The sequence below is a fragment of the Sus scrofa genome, chromosome 13, assembly GCF_054392235.1.
Source record: "Sus scrofa isolate SSC_HxYL_T2T_F1_AM1 chromosome 13, Sscrofa_HxYL_maternal_Yorkshire_Landrace_v2.0, whole genome shotgun sequence".
Lineage (NCBI taxonomy): Eukaryota > Metazoa > Chordata > Mammalia > Artiodactyla > Suidae > Sus > Sus scrofa.
Window position 1 is genome coordinate 182,701,448 of NC_139395.1, and position 14,918 is coordinate 182,716,365.

Here is a 14,918-nt window from a genome sequence, read left to right on the forward strand (position 1 = left end):
TTTTCATTTACTTTATCTTTTTTTTTTTTTTTCTGTCTTTTTGCCTTTTCTAGGGCCCCTCCTGTGGCACATGGAGGTTGCCAGGCTAGGGGTCTAATCAGAGCTGTAGCCGCTGGCCTACGGCAGAGCCACAGCAATGCGGGATCCAAGCTGTATCTGCAACCTACACCATAGGTCATGGCAATGCCGGATCCTTAACCCACTGAGCAAGGCCAGGGTTCGAACCTGCAACCTCATGGTTCCTAATCGGATTCGTTACCCCACTGAGCCATGACAGGAACTCCAACATTTGCTTATTTTTTTAGCTCTATAGGTTAGAGATTATTTTATTCACTGCTTCATATCCAGCTCTTCAGTTAGTGCCTGGCAGATAGTAGGTACACACAGTAACATTTATTAAATTTATGATTCAATTTATTAAAAGCCAACTTCCCTTCAAATTTCTTAACTTCTCAACTACCTCTCTTGTCTCCATTCCTTGCCCTGCCTACTCTACCTTCTTGGTGATATTCTGTTTGAATTTTAATAATTATGAAAAAGAAAGAAAAGATTTAAAGATACATATTTCTACAGGAGCATGTGGGTATATAGTTACAAATTTTTAAGTCATTTACTTATTCTTCCTTACCTTTGAGCATTTTTCTGATTTTTTTTTTCCTTTTAACTGATACATTTCTTACAATAATGATGTCTGAGGTGATATTTATATGGGGAAACTTCTGAGACCTTGCAAAATTAGAATTTAACTCACTTTACCTTTGCATTTAAATGAAGGATATAAATATTGAGGTGTGAAGGTTTTTGTCTCCTTACAATTTTTAAATTATTACTCCATTATCTTCCTGCATGAAGTTTTAACATTGAGAAGTCCAATGGCTCTGCTTCTGTTGTTAATTTTCTTAAATATATTACACTGTCATCAGGGAATATATCCTGTAAAATTATAGGCAGTTTCTAGTTTATTGATTTTTCTTTTTGACCAAAGTTGCTCTATAAGATTTCAAATGATTCATGTGTTTTTAAAAATAAAGTATATTTCCCAGCTATTGGCTATAAAGTTCACATATACCAATTATGATATTTAAATTTGTTATGTTTTATCTGCTTTATTATAGATTTAATTTTTTTTAAAGGTGTTTAACTCTCAACTTGTGATTAGGAAATATCCCATTACTCTTTGAAATTTTATTGAGTTTTTGGCATGTATTTAAATTTACTCAGTAAACCCCTATAGACTAATAAATGATAGGTACTTTTGTGGATTGTTATTCTTATTCCTATTATGGCCTTCTGGGCTTGAAATTTCTAGTATCTACTGATGTACTTTTTATTAGAATCCCCTCCTTACCCATATTATTTTAATTGTTTATTTTCAACCTTATTTTATCATTTTATTTTAGGTAGGGCTATCGGTATATAGCAAGATTTTTGTCTAATCAAAAATTTCGTTTTAATTAGAGGTATTTTAAGAGTTCCTGTTGTGGCTCAATGGGTTAAGGACCCAATGTCCCTGTGAAGATGTTGTTTCAGTCCCTGGCCTCACTCAGTGGGTTAAAGATCCAGCATTGCCATGAGCTGTGGTATAGGTCACAGATGCAGCTCAGATCTGGTGTTGCTGAGGCTGTAGCGTAGGACACTGCTATAGCTCCAAATAGACCCATGGCCTGAGAACTTCCATATGCCACAGGTGCAGTTGTAAAAAGGACATTTTTGAGTTCCCTTATGGCTCAGAGGATTAAAGATCTGGCCTTGTCACTGCTGTGGTACGAGTTTGATCCCTGGCACAGGAACTTCTGCATACTGCAGGCATGGCCAAAAAATAAATAAGTGGAGAAAGTTTACTATTAACTTTCACTGAAAATATTTTCATTTATTTCTACATTTTGTTTCAAGAAAGCATTCTCTTCTTTTATCTCTTTCTGTACATTTATTATATTTATTTCAAAATTTTTCTCCATTTTTGTGTTTTGGAAAACACATAACTCCTATTTGTGTGTTAGCTGAAAGCTTGGATGTTTAATATTCTGATTCTTATACTTTATACCTCTCATTCTTTGTATTGGTTTCCTTCAAACATTTAAGATGACATTTGTCTTTACCTTACCTTGCTCCCAGAATTTGGGGTCTATGGGGTAACTTGGGCCTGAGAGAAGTTTGTTACTACATGATGTTCTAGATACTGGAGAAATTCATTCCTCCTATAGGTCACCACCATAGAGGGCTGATGGGCATTGCCTTTCCTTCTCTACCCTATATATTCCACTCAATGCATCTGTGTGAAAACAACGCCTAGTGCTGAGTACAAATGGATTTAAGAGGGAAAAGTAAGGGAAAAATAACTCTCAGGGTGACTATTCTAAATTCAATTTCTGAAACAATCCCCTGTAGCATTGCCACTGCTCATGAAGCATTCACAAATTAACTCCCACCTTTCCCCAAAATGTTCTATATATCGTGTATTCTAGATTGTTTTTCCTACTTCAATTTAGTCACATCAGTTTTCAATTTTTTAAAAACATTTCTCAAAATCTCTGGTTCTTTGACTGATTACTAATTTTCTAATATTTTAAGCATTATAATGTTTTTCTGAGTTCCTATTATGGCTCAGTGGGCTAAGAAACCAACATAATGTCCGCAGAGATGCAGGTTCAACCCCTGACCCTGTTCAGTGGGTCAAAGATCTGGTGTTGCTGCAGACTGTGGTATAGGTCACAGATGCAGCTCGGATCTGGCGTTGCTGTGACTGTGGCGTATGCCAGCAGCTGCAGCTCTGATTTGACCTCTAGTCCAGGAACACCCATATGCCGCTGTGGCCTAAACAGGAAAAAAAAAAAAAAAAAAATGTTTTTCTATTATAAGACAAGTAAGAAAACTTTCAGAAGAGAGATGTAGGCACCTGTGTATTGTTTTCTGTTCGATCCAATCTTAGATGCTGACTTGTGTAAAAACAGATTACTTACATGTGGATGTTCACTACCTCTACTTAGAAAGCTGAAAGATTACAGAGGGAAGCAGCCAAAGAGATTGTCTGTGCCTGTGTGTCCCCATAAGAGCTGACTGTGCTTGGTTCTCACTTTTCTAATGTGTGACTAAAAGGGCTGTTTCATTACACTTTGGGTTTGTACATCTGTCACTGCAATCAAAGCCAAGCATCCAACTTCCCCCAGTATAACAGCCCTACTTCAAATAAGAACAAATTTTCTTCAGTTCTACATGTTTGAAATAGTTTTTGCTTATTGCTTATTTCTCTACTGCTCATGTTTTCAATTAAGGAAGACAAGAATATATAAGAATTAGTTTATTATGGAATTTAAATATGTATATAGACAAGTACTCAATGCTTACATAGTTTGAAATGTAAAAAAAAAAATTAGATAAATCTCTGTTTCTGGCAAAAAATAAAAGCATACCAGCTAAGAGCAAGTGAGAAGATGATTAAGATGCACAATGAATGACAATAGGGTAAAAATCATTCTAAACCAAAGCAAAATTAGAGTGTTCTTTTCCTTTGGTCCCATTAATATTTAAAGTTACATTTTATTTGAACTCCCCTATGCAATTTCAAAGACATTTTAAAAATTTACTGAAAAAAAATTGTAATAAAAATATACATACAAAAATAGCACCTGAAAATTCCTCCTTCATTTATTTTGCTCCAGTCCTTTCCATCCCCTTGACTCTCTCATCCTTTTCTACTCAACACTGTGGATCTTTATTTAAAGCTCTGGTGACATTGGGACAATGAAGTGAGCTGCTGGGAATGATATGCATGAAAATTATTCCTAATGAAACCTTGGAGTAGAATAGAACACATAGGTATAAATGGATGAATGTACTCAAAGCTGCAGTTCTGCCTTTCCTTAGAGAACATAGTATTGTTACACCATTATCTGAAAAGGGTTTAATTATATTCACATTATATCCATCTGCCTTAAAACCCTTATCATGCCAGAACATGCTGAGAAATCTACTTTCTAAACACTCACCATGCAGAATCCCTTGTGTAAATCTGCAACTTCCAATGGCTTTATGGAACCCAACAGTGCCTCTTGAGGTTTTCCTTTGATTTTTCTCTGCCCTGCCTACATTGAGTAAACAGAAAGGCCATTAACTCTCAGTTATCTGGAAACCCATTTTACACTTTATGATTTTTTGCAGAAAGGTTTTTTAATCTCTGGTGACCTTGGTCTGCCTCTGGGCTATTATTGCTTTTCACTTAGATATGTTAACATTAGTAAGATCTAAGCATTTTTTTTTTTGAAAGGGAAAACCAGCTGTATTCCAAATCATAATAAGCAAATCAAAACACAATATAGTCAAAAATAAAAACAGCATCGGTTTTAGATTTTATGTCCTTTCAAAGAGTGAGTGTGTGGTTGATAACAGTAGTATTTATTTAAATAAAATGGCAAAGGACCTTTTTAACAAGGAGAATGATGACATTGATGCCATTTACACAACATGACTAATTTTTTCAACCTCACATGTTCATTGAAAATGAAATGAAAATTCTCTCCACATTATAAAATCTTTAAAAATTATGCAGTTCTAAACATGTGAATTAACATATCTTAAATATCTTTTTTTTAAAATAAGAGCTTTCTCTCCCTAGACTTGGAGGTATTATATTAAGTGAAATAAGTTAGACAAAGACAAATACGGTATGATATCACTTGTATGTGGAATTTAAAAAATAAGATAGACTGGTGATATAACAAAAAAGAAACAGACTCACAGATATAGAGAACAATCTAGCTGTTAACAGTAGGGAGAAGGGAAGGGAAGGGCAAGATAGTGGTAGGGGACTAACAGGTACAAACTACTATGTATAAAATATTGTACAACAAAGGGAATATAGATAACATTTTATAATAACTATAAGTGAAATATAACTTTTAAAAATTGTGAATCACAATAGTGTACACCTGAAATATAAAATATTATACTTCAACACACATCAATTTTTTTCTAAAGCTTTCTCCTAGTATCAAAAGGCCTTTTTTTTTTCCTGTACCACATGCCTTTTAATATAGGAAGTATTTTGGGTGATTAAAAAAATGAACATTAAGAATTACAAGGCTATCTACTAAGTTAGACATACATGTGTGTAATATGTCTATAGTAGCCCTTAATTTTCCTTACAGAAAAATGTTTGCAGACAGTTTTCTTTCCTATACCCAATGATTTTTTTTCTCTATCCTCTTTATCTCTTTTATTTATTTTATGTACTAATATATGATATATATTGTTTGGTTTTAAAATAGACTATCAAGTTTCCAGTGGTAAGAAATGTTGAAAAAAACTCAGCCTTTGCTTATTTTCTTCTACCTTTTTCTTTATACTCTTCTGATTTCCTGGTTCCTATAAGGCCACACAGGTGGTTAAAGGTTGCATTTATGTTAAAAGTTTTGGTGGGTGTCTACTGTTTGTTGCTTGAAATCCATTCCTGATCATTCTCCACCCCACTCCTTCTTTCCAGGAGGCTGACTTTGTTAGTGCACATCAATAGGCTCCCTTAAACTCTGCCGGCTTCCTATTGATTCTGGCAATGGGAAATTCTACAGGTGATCAAAGGGTGAGAGAAGGATGAGGACACAGATTTTATTCTTCTAGTTCCACCTCTGCAGGGTCACCCTGTACGGGGGCTGTCCTTCAACTAAAGGTCAATGGTTCTCTTGAGGAAGCCCTTTCTACACTATTCTCTCATTCTAGGTTCCTGTAACTGGTACCACTCTGCACCCATCCTTCCTTCCTTAGAAGTGCTAACAGATCTGCTGATACACCCACTGGTTTGACATTATTCTTTGTGACTTCTTTGCATCCTGCCCATATCTTTGTAAATAATTTTTATAAGTCCTTCTTAAAAATAGTATACTATTTTGTGTGCACCATCTGTTTTCTACTGGGAACCTGACTTGGATAAGTACGTTTTTATCTTGGCTCTTTTGATTACAGATTTTCTATCCCTACTCCCAGTCCCAGTGCTTCCTAATAAATTTAGATTACTCATGTGTGTTTCCTTTTTGTTTTGAGATATGCTTCAGTGACTCCCAATAGGCATAACTTTTATCATTCTCTACCAATTTCCTATTTTTACATCCAAAAAAAATTGTATGCATCAGTAAAATAAATTGAACTTCAAGTGTTGTTTTGAAATGTATTAAGAAAAGGTCTGTGAATGAAACCTTCACAAAGTGAGCAATTTGCAGTTGAAAAGCAATTCCAATTACTGGTAGCCAGGTTCTCAGGCTTCTTTGTGGTGGTATTTGTAGCTGATTAAATTTCTTCTAATTATATGTACAGGCACACAACATGAAAATTAAATGAAACATATTACTTCTTTGGGAAATAACAATGTATTCCTCAAATAGCATCCCGAATATGACATTCTGCTCCAAATAAATGAAATCACAGATAGCATTTAGTATTTAGGTCAAATTAATTCCTATTGGGTTTATATAAAATGATAAGTGGAAAATTAACTATAAAAAGCTAGACTAAAATTTCTAAATTTTTAAACATCATCCACCTTTTATTTTTTTCTTCATTTTTAAGGAACATTTTTAAAGGAATATTTTTTAAGGAACATTTTCCTATGGTAAGAATATTAGACATTTTGAAGGTGTTTCTGAAAGAAAACACATCAAAAGGAGCATATCAGTAATAATCTAGTCAAAAATAAATGAAGAAAATGTAGATGATCTCTAATTTTAATAGACTTTATTAGAGCAGTTTTAGGTTCCCAGCAATATTAAGTAGAAGGGACAGAGATTTCCCATACACCTCTTTCCCTAACATGTGCCTAGCTTCCAGAATTATCAATATCCTCACCAGAGTGGTATATTTGTTATAACTGATGAAACTACATTGACCTATCTTAATCACCCCAAATCCATAGTTTACATTAGGCTTGACTCAGTGTTGTATATTCTATGGGTTTGGACAAATATATAATGACCTATAACCAATCATTATAGTATCACACTGTAATGTATTTTCACTTCCCTGAAAATCCCTTTTGCATGGCCTATTGGGCACTCCCTTTCTCCTAGCCCCTAGCAATCGCTTACCCTTTTACTGATTCCATAGCTTTTCCTTTTCCAGAATATTATATACTTGGAATCATATGGCATGTAACTTTTTCAGATTGATTTCTTTCACTTGGTATTAGGCATTTATTCCTCCATGTCTTTTCATGGCTTGTTGCTTTTTTATTTATTTTCTTTTTTTTAATTTTAATTTTTTTTTTTTTTTTTTTTTTTTTTTTTTTTTTGCTTTTTAGGGCTTCATCCATAGCATATGCAAGTTCCTAGGCTAGGGGTTGAATAGGAGTTATAGCTGCCAGCCATAGCCACAGCCACAGCAAGCAAGATCTGAGCTACATCCACAACTTACACCACAGCTCACAGCAATGCCAGATCCCCAACCCACAGAGCAAAGGCAGGGATCGAACACATTTCCTCATGGATACTACTTGGATTAATTTCCATTGTGCCATAATGGGAACTCCTCACGGCTTTTTTTAAAGCTACAAAATATTCCATTTTAAGTATGTACAAGAGTTTATTCATTCACCCACTGAAGGATATCTTGATTGCTTCCCAAGTTTGACAAGGATGAATAAAACTGCTAATAACATGGGTATGAAGATTTTTGTGCAGACTTAATTTTTTTTTTTTTTTTTTTAGGGCCACACATGGGCCATATCAAGTTCCCAGGCTATGGGTCAAATCGAAGCTGCAGCTATTGCCTATGCCAGAGCCACAGCAACACTGGATCTGAGCCACATCTATAACCTATGCCACAGCTTATGGCAATCAGATCCTGAACCCACTGGGCAAGGCCAGGGATCAAACCCAGATCCTCATGGATACTAGTTGGGTTCGTAAACTGCTGAGCCACAACAGGAACTCTATATGTAGACCTAAGTTTTTAGTTCCTCTGGGTAGATACCAAGAAGCATTATTGCTGGATCATTTGGTAAGAAATTGTTTAGTTTAGTGAGAAACTGCCAAACTGTCTTCCAAAATGGCTGTATGATTCTGCATTCTCACCAACAATATAGGAGAGTCCCGTCACTCCACATCTTTGCCACCATTTTGTGTTGTCACTGATCTTGACTTTGGTCATTCTAACAAGTGTGTAGTGGTATCTTACTGTTGTTTCTTTTTTTTTTTTTTTTTTTGTCTTTTGTCTTTTTGTCTTTTGTTGTTGTTGTTGTTGTTGCTATTTCTTGGGCCGCTCCCGCGGCATATGGAGGTTCCCAGGCTAGGGGTCTAATCGGAGCCGTAGCCACAGGCCTACGCCAGAGCCACAGCAACTCAGGATCCGAGCCGCGTCTGCAACCTACACCACAGCTCACGGCAACGCCGGATCGTTAACCCACTGAGCAAGGGCAGGGACCGAACCCGCAACCTCATGGTTCCTAGTCGGATTCGTTAACCACTGCGCCACGACGGGAACTCCTTACTGTTGTTTCTTAATGCAATTTTCCGTCAAAGTTGTATACCTTGTCCAGCTCTGTCAATAGTATTGGTAGATATAAGGCTACACATCTAAACATATCATCTTGCCACACTCCAAAACCAAGACAAAAGACAACTGGGAAAGAAAAGACAATTTTAAATAAAAATAAATTGTCTAATACCAAAAGAAATTTTCATTCCTTAGGATTTACTAAGGATTGCCATTGTGGTCATTCCTTAGTAATTATAGTTAGCATTTATTGAGCATTTAATATATAATTTAAACCTTTCAACAGCCTCTCAAAAGGGAATATTTTAATCCAACTGTTTGGTCAGAGTCCATCAAAAACTTACTAGTATTTAAAGAGAGAAAAATTAACTATAAAGAATTATTCAGCAGAAAGGCATAGTTAATGACAAGGGTAAAAAGAAAACTTTAAAGAGTATAGGAGTAGCTAAAGTAGGGAGCAACCACCCCTGAAAGAATGAACGTGCAAAGTACTTCCCTAAGGCTGAAGGGGATTCATACTTCAAGGAAGAGGACTGCAGAGAAGCCCCAGCTCCAGAGCTGGTCTGCAGCAGGCAGGCCAAAATTGGTGACCAGAAGGATGAGCACTGGGTTTCTGCGGAACAGAAGCTGGTAAAGAGAAAACTATTCCCTTAGTGCTGACAAACACATGGGAGAGCAAGTGCCACTGGGTCTCCCTCAGGGTCCAGACTGCTGGGACATAGGAGCAAGATGAAAAGCACACCAGCACCAGGAAGAGAAGCCCCTCTTCTGTTGTGTCTGTTCGTGTCCCTCCAGTGCTTTCTCCTGGTAAAGCCTAACACTGCTCTAGCAGGAAAAGAGAGAGGTTCTAGGACCCAGCTCCAGAAACAGGAAGCTGAGCACAGAATGGCAGATTTTGAGCTGAGAGGCAAAAAACTGGTAGCTGCACATCCTGTTAGTGGATGAGAAAACTAGAGCTTGTTGAACCCTCTGACTAGTACATGCAAAAGGAAGAGTCAAACTCATTCTGAATAAAACACTCTTAATCTGTAATCACTGTGTTGCTTTAGTAACAAGCCGCCTGACCACAGGATCCCTATTTCATGTACAATCATGAATGTTTCCAGTTTCTATAAATTTGGGACAAAATTTATTCAGTTCTAATTGTAACTGTATTTTTTTAACTTTTGCTTGATTTCAGTCATAAAGCAGCTTGCAGAGGGGATTCAAATGTGCCACCACATGAAGGCAGGACTAACTACAGAGAGTAAAGGAAACACTCATTCCGTGGAAATCTCTTGACTAATTTAGGATCATTTGAAGATGTTTCCTCTTTGGCCTCATGGTCTATATTTTCTGCCACCAGACTTAAATGCCCCATGGATGAAATTCTACTACTGGACAGTCCAACTTTGTAATGTAAATTATAACTTTCTCCTCTTAACTCTCCTGGGTTTGTATTAAATCTACTCCTGACTTTGTTTGGAAAGACACCTTGGTTTTAATATCTATTCTTGCCTGGCTTATTAGTTTGGCTTATATGTTTTAACTTTATATTTAAAATTATTCATATTATTTAAATATTATTTGCTCAAAGTTAGTCATTTTAAATATATGGGGATATCTAAATTTAAAATAACATTCTCATTCAACTTTCAAAATGTAAGATGTCTATGATGTAAATACTGGAGTTGCTATATCTGGCTTAAAATGCAGTCAGTATGAATGATAGTACATCAAAGAGAGAGAGAGTGGGATAGTTCATTTTATGTATCAACCTGACTAGGCTAAGGGATGCCCAGATAGCTGATAAAACATTATTCCTAGGTGTGCCTGTATGGATGTATCTGGGAGAGATCAGAATTTGAATTGGTAGACTGAGTAAAGAAGACTGCCTTCATCAGTGCTGGTGGGCATCAGCCAATAGTTGAAGGCCTGAATAGAAAGAAAAGGCAGGGAGCTCCTACTGTGGCACAGGGGAAACAAATCCAATTAGTATCCTTAAGGATGCAGATTTGATCCCTGGCCTTGCTCAGGGGGTTAAGGATCCGGTGTTGTCGTGAGCTGTGGTGTAGGTCACAGACACAGCTTGGATCCCAGGTTGATGTGGCTGTGGCATAGGCGAGCAGCTGTAGATCCAATTCGACCCCTAGCCTGGAACCTCCATGTGCCACAGGTGTGGCCCTAACAGCGCTCCTGGTTCTTCAGCCTTTGGACCCAGACTGGATTGCACTGAAAATTACATTTTCTTCTCAAATTTTTTTTTGGGGGGTTTCTTTTGTATTTGAAACAAAACCGCAATAAACTTCCCTGTTCATCTATTTTTTTCTCACTTTCTCTCTAGCTGAACCCATGGCATATGGGGGTTCAGGGGTGTAGCTGCTGGCTTATACCACAGCCAGAGCAACACTGGATCCCAGCTGCATTCGCATACTGTGCCACAGCTGGATTCTTAACCCACTGAATGAGGCCAAGGATCCAACCCATATCTTCATGGATACTATGGTGGGTTCTTAAGTCGCTGAGCCTCCTATTCCATCTATTTTTACACTTTGACATTTAAACACTGATAAACAGAGTCTGGAAGTGTATTTCTGTACACAAGAAGAATGTGGAGATATACCTTTTTTAGAAAATTATCACTCAACCTTTTGATAATCACACCTAAATTTCTTTCTGAGGAACTATTTGTGGCAGAGTTTATGTGGTTTTTGTGGGGCTGCTTCTGCTCATATTCCATAATGCTGTATGTCCAGAAATCCATGATCAGGTATTATTATTTTTATTACTATTATTATTATTATTATTATTGTCATAGAGTGTATTTAAGATATGAACATGGGAATCCAACTGAATAATAAGATCCTGTGAAGTTTTTACTGAGACTTCTGGGACCAGATGCTGGTACTCTTTTGCTTATATTATGACACTGCCAGAATGTAAGTCCAGAGATCCTACACCATTCTTGGAATTGATTCAACGTAAAAGATGGAAATAAAAGTGACAGAAAGGGAGAGAGAAATATGTTGATCATTACTGGTATTGTTTGGGTCCTGAATCAAGCTGAACCTGAAATCCTTGCCTTTTCATCTCACAAGCCAATACATTTTCTTTAGGACTTCACTGAATTTGAATTAATTTTGCTCACTTGCTATCACAGGAATCCTATGTGATAAAAAGGGTATAACTATTTTAAAAAATAAATAATAGCAGCTTTCTCCAAAATTTCAGTAATTTATAGATCCATAATAAACTAATGGGAGTATCCATTTCTTCATATTTTTGCTAGCTCAAATTCTATTAATCAGTTCAATTATTGTCAATACTCTGGAAAGAAAATAGTATCTTACTGTTAATTTAATTTGTATTTTCTTTTTTGTTGATAAAATTGAATATTTTTTCTTATACACCAATTGTTAGGATTTCGTATTTAAATTGCCTCTTCATACATTTTTCTATCCCCTTCCTTTCTGTTTCTAAATCACCAAGTATTATACTTGTGACTTTAAATGTAGTTAAATCTATCCAGCAAACCAGGCAAATACATTTTCCAAGAATTTTTCTCAGGAATACCCCCTTATTAACTATCTTAGAGTTATTAACCCTCTATTCTTATCTTCCTGCTTCTTTCTCCTGTGCAATAATTCGTAAAATGTTCATTTTGCAGTATCTAATTGGACTTTGCCTGATGTCCTATTAACTATTAACATACAAATGAGAGAAATATATAATTTATTTGCACATTTTAATAGCCTGGAGCTTTTAAGTACAGTTCCAATTGACTGAAGAATAATAAATGACCAAAAGGCATGTTTTATAGGAATAGAGAAATAGTATATTTAGCTAAAACAATATCTATTATACCATTTCCTCAAAAGTCATTTGGAAACCTATTTTCATGAAATCTGCTTTAACTTCTAACCTGAAAGCAATAAATACAACACTTCTTGTGAAATATTTTCTACGAAATAGATTAGTCTGAGAGAGTCTTATTACATATTTTTTGGCAGCCACCATAAGAGTACACTAGTACAGTATAGTACAGTATAGTATAGTATACCATAACACTTCAGCAGCATTAGCGCAGCTCAGGAAAGCATTCTCTAAAATCAACCACCCTGTCACCTAGCTGAGCATAATTTAGTCACATGTTATTTAATTCAGTGTTTCCAAAATATGAGTCATTTCTATCCTGTTTTCATGGCTTTTGCATGAAACTGACATAAAAGCCATGATGAACATAGGGAAGCTGAGCTGGAAGCAGTGGTGGTGGGTGGAGGCCCTGAGGCTGTGTCATGGTGAGCTAAGGACCCCAGGATGGACTTGGAAAGAAGCCAAGAGACACATGTCCCCACTACACGTGGCCACACAGTTGGTTTTCCTGAGACTCTACTGTAGGCAGCTATTCTTAAAAAACTAAAAATGAGCTTGAAGTGTCACCATATACTAAACATCTTATGAATATGTCACATTTGGCCTATTGCTTATATTTTTATGGCCCACAAGGTAAGAATGTGTTTTATATTTTTGAATGATTACTTTATAAAAGGTTATGCAAGAACCAATATGTTATTCTCTATTTTTACCTCTTGGATTCCCCAAATATTTGCTTTTTTTGGCATTTTATGAAAAAGTTAGATGCTCTAAAACATTTCAATAATTTTACTCAACATCCAATAAAAATGGAAATTTCATGCTATTGTGTTATGGTCAGATTTTTCAAGACAGCCCAGGCAGATCTAAGCACTGTAGAGATGCCTTTCATTCTGATGAAAGATTATGTGATTTTCAAATATTATTAGGGTATAATTAATGGACATGAGGAATTAGTATTGAAAATATTTACACTAATGGGCCCTTTATGACCTGTGTTCTCTGAAGTGCCAGTATTCTCAGCACTTCTTAAGTTTTCTGTTCAACATTTAAAAAATGCTTTTATTGATTTCTTTACTTGGAGTGTAGAATGGGGAAGGGCATTTTATTGTAATAACAATATCAAGCTAAAAGAGAAGGTCAAGGTTAAGGAATAAAACAAATGCTTATGAAAGCAGGTTATAAGTCAGTTAATAAATTAGAAGTGGCGGATGACATCTATAGGTGCCTGTCCTCTGGATATTCTTAGAAGAATAAGTTCCTACCATGGTTGTCAAAGATTATGCATCACTCGAAGATGTTCATGCTAATCAGTCTATGACTGACATTCTCCTTGGATCTGTTCAAGTCCTTCATGTGAGGCTAAGTCATCACTGAAGAAACATAAATGGAAATAAATTAAATTGATTCTTTCAGCAAATTGCTCTGCAAAAAGCACATCAGCTAAGTGTCCTTTAGAAAAGTGAATAAAAAGGAAAATATTTTGAACATATTTGCCTTGAGTCATAAAAATAGAAACATTAATAAAGTTTAAAAATTGCAGTGAAATTTCTCCCCAATGATGTTCTATTGATAGTAATCAATGAACCACAGCTTTACTGAGTGTTGCCTCGGCAAAATACATATACTTTGAATTTTATGGCAAAATGTCAGACGTAAAAAAAGTGATATAAGAATGCTTTCACACCTGTAGGTTAGTTTAACAAGAAACATTGAAAAAAACATAGACCTCCATTAATGATTTCCCTAACCCCTCTACTATAAAACTACAATCTTAAAAAGATTTTTTTTGTCCATTCCCAGGCATGTCATCAGATTAAAATTATCTATGTCCAAAATAATATATATTACAGGATTATGGTAATATAATATCTTGCATTGTTTACCTTCAAATTTTATATGAATGGTGTCATGTTGGATATTTCCTTCTGCTTCTCATTTTTTCATTCAGCATTGTATTTTAGAGGTATTAACACAAATAGCTCCAGTCCGTTAACTTTTACTGTGCAATAATCTATATAATGGTGTAGATAAAAATTCACATCCTGGTACATATCTCTCTACGTACTTGTTCAAGAGTTTCTCTGGGGTATATTATACGGATTTACATTTCTGTGTTTATGATTATGTAAATTCCATCCAAGATATTTCCTGTTAAAATTGTCTTCAATGTGGTTGTTATACTTCATTTTTTCCCACCCTTCTTTAGTAAAATAAAGTTTTTATTTTTCCACATCATTGCTAGCCTGTAATGTTACTAGACTTTTCAGTATTTGCAAGGCTTTTTGTGATTTTTAATTCTCTGAGTTTAAGCCTGTGTGTGTGTGTGTGTGTGTGTGTGTGTGTGTGTGTGTGTGTGTGTGTGTGTGTGGTTTCTTACCATTGGTATCCCTTCTTTAAATTCTCAGTTCATATTTTTTTTTGTCATTCGTGTTTTTGAATTATCTTATTAGCATGTTCAGTTCTTTATCTGAACAACTAAATTTGAGTTGTCTGATGACCATACCTACTCCTCAGTTTGCTTGTCTTTTTCCCATTTAAACATACCTTCTGAGAAAATAGAAGGTTGTAATTTCAATGTACTCAAATTT

General features: G+C 35.6%; 1 long non-coding RNA gene across 4 annotated transcripts in view; it reads left to right on the plus strand.

The window, feature by feature from the left end:
- The window catches only part of LOC146397797 (uncharacterized), a 360,152-nt gene extending 345,587 nt beyond the window's left edge, over positions 1-14,565 (plus strand). For all 4 annotated transcript variants that reach the window (XR_014823597.1, XR_014823596.1, XR_014823600.1 and 1 more), the window contains one exon: positions 9,656-14,565. This is a non-coding gene — a long non-coding RNA (uncharacterized LOC146397797). The remainder of the gene's footprint in view (positions 1-9,655) is intronic.
- Positions 14,566-14,918: the final 353 nt, after the last annotated feature.